The sequence below is a fragment of the Rhagoletis pomonella genome, unplaced genomic scaffold (genome assembly GCF_013731165.1).
Source record: "Rhagoletis pomonella isolate Grant_MI unplaced genomic scaffold, Rhpom_1.0 Rhpom_scaffold_00001, whole genome shotgun sequence".
In the NCBI taxonomy this organism is placed as follows: domain Eukaryota; kingdom Metazoa; phylum Arthropoda; class Insecta; order Diptera; family Tephritidae; genus Rhagoletis; species Rhagoletis pomonella.
In genome coordinates this window covers 11145648-11152176 of record NW_023458555.1, presented here as the reverse complement: position 1 = coordinate 11152176, position 6529 = coordinate 11145648, and the positions used below count along the sequence as shown (strand labels likewise).

The 6529-nt window shown below is 48.9% G+C and overlaps 1 protein-coding gene across 1 annotated transcript in view; it reads left to right on the top strand.

Moving 5' to 3' along the window:
- The window catches only part of LOC118752541 (A disintegrin and metalloproteinase with thrombospondin motifs 9-like), a gene marked incomplete at its 3' end in the record, with an annotated part of 67584 nt that overhangs the window by 46569 nt on the left and 14486 nt on the right, over positions 1 to 6529 (top strand). The window lies entirely within an intron of this gene.

Genomic DNA, 6529 nt, shown 5'->3' with positions numbered 1-6529 from the left:
TTTTTGTTCGTAGGAGAGGGAAATGCTTTATGCACTGGCCGGGGGCGCTAGTCTCTATACTACCTTCCCCGAGTGTGGGACTCCCACCGAAGCGTGTTGGGCTACCCACTAAAACCCAAACTCCCACCGCCCGCGCAAGAATCCCGCATCTGGCACCGCAATTCTGCATGTCTTCAGATGCAGGAGCGCGCTGTTAGAGCCTTGGGGCTGCTCTTTTATAGGGGCGTTTCATTCGGGTGTCCTCAGTAGACAACCGTCCTCTCGTTTGCAGCGGAGTACGAATTTCACGTATCTCGCAACTGCTTCCCACTTTTCTGCGCTGGAAATCATTATCCCAACTATGTTGTCCGGAGTAATGTCTCCGTGTCTTTCTTCCAACATTCTGCGCGAAATCAAGAAGTGTTCGCAGGTGAAGAATGTGTGGTACACGTTATCTTCGACGTTTCCACAGTAGTGACAGAACGGTGAGTCCACCCTTCCCATTCTATGAAGATATTCTCGGAAGTAACCATGACCGGTGAGGAATTGCGTCAGGTAGAAATCGACTTCCCCATGTGGTCTGTTCAGCCATGTTTGAAGGTCGGCTATCAGGGAGTGTGTCCATCGACCTTTTGTGCTCGCGTTCCAGTTTTGTTGCCACTGCTGGATCAGTTGCTCGCGCGCCCTTGCCGCGGCAGCTGCTCGACCTATCTCGGCACTGAGATTGTAAATCTCTTTTCGCTCGTAAGCAAGTAGCTCAATTGGCATGACGCCAGAAATAACTAGAACCGCGTCCGCGGACACTGTACGGTATGCAGAAGCAATGCGTAGTGCCCCTCTGCGCTGTACCGAAGACATTTGAACCCGGTATTTTTTGACTTTCAATGCGTCAGCCCATATTTCTGCCCCGTACAGGAGCACCGATTGGACCGCTGTCATCAGAAGCTTCCTGCGGCATGGCTTCGGGCCGCCCACGTTTGCCATCAGCCGGCTTAGAGCCGCCGTGCTCTGCGCAGCTTTTTCACATACTCCATGGATGTGTTCCCAGAATGTGAGTTTGCTGTCCAGCTTCACCCCTAGGTATTTTGTAGACCTAGAAGTCGTCACGGGTTGAGGTCCGACCATTATATTTATAATTGTTGGGATCCGTTTCCTGGTGAGGAGCACGATCTCCGTTTTGGCTGTAGCCAATTGCAGACCGTGATCGCTCATCCATCCACTGACGTTGCGCATGACCTGGTTTAGCTTGAGCTGTGCTAGCTGGACATTTCTTGCTGTTATGACGGCTGCCACGTCGTCCGCGAAGGCGACAAGGAAGGCGCTCTCCGGCATTTCCGTGCGCAACAGACTGTCATACGTGGCGTTCCAGAGGTCCGGGCCAAGTACAGACCCCTGTGCCGCTCCGCCGGTTATACGTCTCTTTCTCTGGCCTTGTGTTGTGTCGTACAAAAGCCAACGGTCTCTGAGGTAGTCCCGGATCATATCTAGCAAGTATGTTGGAACCTTGAATGACCGTTCCAAGGCCTCCAGCATATCGTCCCATCTTGCCGAGTTGAAGGCGTTCTTGACGTCCAGTGTGACTAGCAGCACTATTGGCCGCGCCTGGTGGCAGGCTTCTTCGGCCTTATGTACCGCCTCGACTACTTCGCCAATTGCTCCTATAGTTGAGTGTCCCTTCCTGAAGCCATGTTGTCGGGGTGAAAGGCCTCCCTCGCTTTCTATGGCTGACGTCAAGCGTATTTTGAGCAGACCCTCCATCATTTTGCCTGCTGTGTCTAGCATGCAGAGTGGCCGGAAGGATGAAGGAGAGTTTGGGTCCCCTTTGCCCTTGGGTATAAGCACCAGTCTCGCCTTCTTCCATTGGCTTGGGAAAACCCGGGCCCTAAGGCAGCTGTTGTACATGTTAAGCAGAAGATCAGGGCTCGTTTCCGCTGCTAACCTGATTGCCTCCGCTGGTATGCCATCTGGGCCTGGAGCCTTGCCGGCTTTCATGCTTCGCAGGGCTAGCTTCAGCTCGTCTGTCGAAAACAGTGGTGCCTCGGCTTGCTCCTCGACGAACACTGTGTCGGCTCTTAGTGGGTGTGTGGGAAATAGCGCATCCACTATATTCTTAACTCGGGCCTCATCCATCGCCTGTGATGATGTATGGAACTTTTTCATCACTATTTTGTATCCCTGGCCCCAGGGATCGCGATCCACTTCGTCGCATAGCGCTTTCCAGCAGTTCCGTTTGCTCTTCTGTATCTCGGCCCCAAGTGCTTTCTTTGCGCTTTTGTAGGCTGCTGCTCTGGTCAGCGCCTCGGGTCTACCACGAGCGCGCGTTGCGAGTCTCCGCATTCTATGGCAGGCCCTTCGCAGCTCAGCAATTCGGTCATTCCACCAGTATACCTGCTTTTTACCTGACCATGCTCTCCTCTGTGGCATTGAGGCTTTGCATGCCCGGTGAATGCAGCGCATAGTTTCTTCGACCAGCTTAGTACAAGACTCCCTGTTGTGGATCTCTCCCGTTGTGGGTGAAATGCCTTGGGAATCTGCTAGGAGTGACGTATCGAACTTGCGAACATCGACCCTAGACGGGTTCCATCCTGGTTTCCTGCGAGGGATACTACGTGTTTGCCCTCGCGTGATGTCAGTGACTTGGAAGGTGATGTAGTTGTGGTCGCTACCACTCAGGTCTTCCATCACTCTCCATCCGTCAGCCCTTCGGAGAAGGCTTTCTGAGACCAGGGTTATGTCGGGGATAGAGTATCCAAAACCCGGCCTTCGATATGTAGGGGTCGTTCCGGTGTTGAGGATGGTCAGGCCAATGCGGGCTGCCATTTCAAGGACCAGTCTTCCCCTGGTGTTTGTTTGGGGCATACCCCATTCCACGCCTCTTGCGTTGAAATCTCCAGCAACAATTATGTGGCCGGTTATATCGCGCAATTCGTCTTCAAGGTCTTCGAGCTTTCCCCTGAAGACAGGGACTGTGTCGTTTGGAGACAGGTAGCAGCTCACCACAGTGATTTGCGCCATTTTAACCCAGACGTAGCAGCGTCCTACCCCGCTGCTCTCTGCGCGATGGTTGGGGTTAGCAATCCATATCGCGGCCGAGCCTGATTGGTCAACATGCCAGGTTTCTTTTGTTCTATAGGGTTCACTGATGATGACAGCGTCTGCTCTTTGTTCAAGAACCAATTGGTCCAGCAGGTCATCAGCTACCCTACTCCTGTTCATATTGCCTTGTATAAATTTAATCATATTCTCCCAAGCTTTGTCTTAGCCTCAGCAAGGGCATCCCTGAAGGCCTTGCACGCTCCCGACCCGGGCAGGTGATGGGAATTTTTCTGTCCATCTCCTGCCGAGCACAGGTAGCAGCTTGGGCTTTCTTTACACGCAGAGGCTATGTGGCCCTGCTGACCACATTTCCAGCATGAACTGCTTCTGTCTGGGCCTTTGCATGCCGCCTTTTTGTGGCCATACCCCAGACAGCGGAAACACCTTTGGACATCCGCGCGCTCTCGGACGCGGCAGATAATCCAACCTACTCGCAGCTTCCCCTTTTCAATAAGAGTCCGGCCTGGCAGTTCATCGATTTCCACCACGGCCATTCTTTGTTCTCGCGAGTTTACAGCGAGGAGAGAGACGCGAAGTTGGCCATTCATCTTGTCTCCTAACTCCCCGCGTATAGCGTTCTCCACTTCTGGGGCCGTGGTTAGGCAGTCCATGCCCAGAACTTCTAGACGTAAACGTCTAGTGAGAATACGGGCGTCTCCAAGCTGGCCAATGGCAGTGCACACATTTTCCTTAAATGCTGTGTGGTTGCCACAGCGCTCCATTTCGATGAGCACGCCGCCTTCGCGGGTTTTCCGAACAGATCGAATTACGGTCTCCGTCTTCTCGGGTTGGAGCTTACCGCGTATCGTTCCCAGCACCTCTGCATAGGTTTTGCCTTCAGCTGGCTTAATTATTAATTTGGCGAGACTCTTCTTTTTTCTCACCCTCTTCTTTTTTTTGCGGCTGGTCGCCTCGCCCTTATTGACCAAGGGTTCACCTGGCGCTGGCCCTGGCTTGGGCTTTCTACTTTTTCCAACCGTTTTCCATTGATTGTCTGGTACGGTTTTCTGTGCATTGTTGTTATTATTGCCATTATTATTAGGATTATTAATAATAATGTTTTTACTACTATTATTATTATTAGCAGTAGTATTTTTCTTCTTTTCCGGCTCGCCTGTAGGGGAGTCGGATCGAGTTCGACCTCTCTTTTGCGAGCCAGGGCCAGCCTTCCGCAGCTCGGAAAGGGTAGGCCCCTTCCGGCGCTGCTCTCGGAGGTAGCTTAATATATTTAAGCTCTCCTCGATTTGGGCCATACCTGTTTTTATGTCCATGGACACATTCTTTTGCTTAGACACAGCGCTCTGCATCTTCTTCAGGACAAGCCGAATCTGGGCCAATTGCTCATCTTCATTGCCTTCGCAAGTTCCCAAGCTTGCGGTGACATGCTTGTCGCTGTTTGCAGCAGCCGGCGTTTGAAGACGACTATCCCGGCTGCCGGGAGTTGCCGTTTGGCAAGGTGTAGCCTTCTGCGCCGCGCCGGCGGCTTTCTCCGTGCTCGTGGTGCCGGAATTTGCCTGCAGAGGAGTTTGTGGCGGGGAGCGCACGACTCTACTGCTCTTCCTGAATGCGCTGCATTCTTCCTCCGTAGCATCGACGTTCGTTTCGTTTATTGGTTTTGTTTTAATCATTTCAGTCAATTGGGTCTCCGCTTCAAGCCGCTATCTCCACACGTAGCACAGTCGCTTTTAAGTGTCCCGAAGTTCCCTTCTCTCAAAGGAGCAGGCCATCGCGAGGGTTGACACAAGTCCTTATGGGATATTGTGTTCAGAGCCAAGACAGCGCAAAACCAGGAGTAAATCTCAACTGGACCTGTGCGGCCAACTAAATGGCGACGTGTATTGAACGTACTTGAAGACCTGCCAGGGTTTTAACGAGACGGAGGCGATCGCAGCATTAGCCCACCAGCCATTTCTGTGAGGTGTCACCCTCACATACTAAAGTGGCGGAATACTGCTCTCGCCAGCCCAATGTCAGACTAATCGTATACATGCTCCAGTATGCCATGAACAGGATCTAACTGGTCTCAATCCTGGGATGCTTTTTGGGGGGCGGCATCTGTTCGCCCGGACACAGGAGATTCATCAAGCATTTCTGATCTTTTAAATCAGGCCCTCGTCTCCTGCCGCTCTTGGTCTGGGACTGCTTATTGGTTATTCGCAGCTAACCTATCGGAGTAGGCCGTTCACGATCCGCCCTGTGTGACCCCGGTAAGGTCCTGAGCTTAGCCCTTACCAAAAAATGCACACATTTACGAATATCAACCTTATAGGGAATATTTTGGTTAAGGTAATCCAAAGAAAAAAATGAATCACATGTGAATATAACACGCAAAGAAGATCATGCTCGAACAAGAATGAAATTTTACAAACGGCAGCAATACAGTAAAAGAAATCCATATCTCGTTTTCACAAATTTTAAAGAATGACCTTGTTCTCGGCAATTGGCAATAAACGAGAACTCGTTCCACCACTGTTTTGGAGTGAACTAGTTACCTTAACCTTAATCATTTTTATTGAGGAGAGGCAGTACCGCTGCGTATATTTTTTAGCCGGTAGTTGCAGTGTCTTTCCGGACGAAGTTCTAAAAATTTCGACTTGTTGCGGAAACATCTTTCAAATGGACTTTTATTTATATTTTTGTTCCGGATCTACGTAAACGTAACGACATTTCCCAAAATTATTTGAGAATAATTATGCTACAAAAACAACAACAACCTCATATTTGAATTGTATGAAAATTTCGAAAAAAAGTTTGTTTTTCATTAGGATCACGAACCTCAAATCAAATTCTTATTTTTTCATACCTTAATTTTTAATAGGAAAAATTATGTGTTTTATAACCCTTGGTCCGTCTAAGCAGTTAGCTTGCACATCACTGTCCTAAACTGGTTCCTGTGTATTATTTTCTACAGGGCCGCTACAAATACATGTACATTAGCCGCGTGAGCAGCGTGATGAATACAAAAAAAAATTTCCAACTATTTCTACTGCCGTATTCTACACTTGATTAATTGCATTGGTAGGTAAAAAAAACTTAAATTTTTTTTCATTTTTCATTGCGAAATTAAATAACTTACCATGCCATTGCAGAGTGACACGGACACCGTTGACTGTTTATCGCCTTGCACTTCGCCTTTGTAAAAACAGCCCAGTGAATGGGCGTTTGCTTCGTCTTCATCCTCTTCCTCTTCGGTTCTATTATTAAGTATACGAATTACCTGTAACGAAATGAAATAAAAAATTTTTGATTTTAAAAATACGTGCAGTATAATTTTTGATATCAGCAGGGCTTTCAGCAATGATTTGGACTACCACTCTGCAAATTTTCGACCTTTCAATATTACCAAATAGAATCTTTAAAATTAATGTTGCAACGAACAAAAAGTGTCGACAAGCTTTTTTTAGTTTTACTGAAAAATTAAGTCCAAATTATTTATGGAAAGTGATTTTTTTTT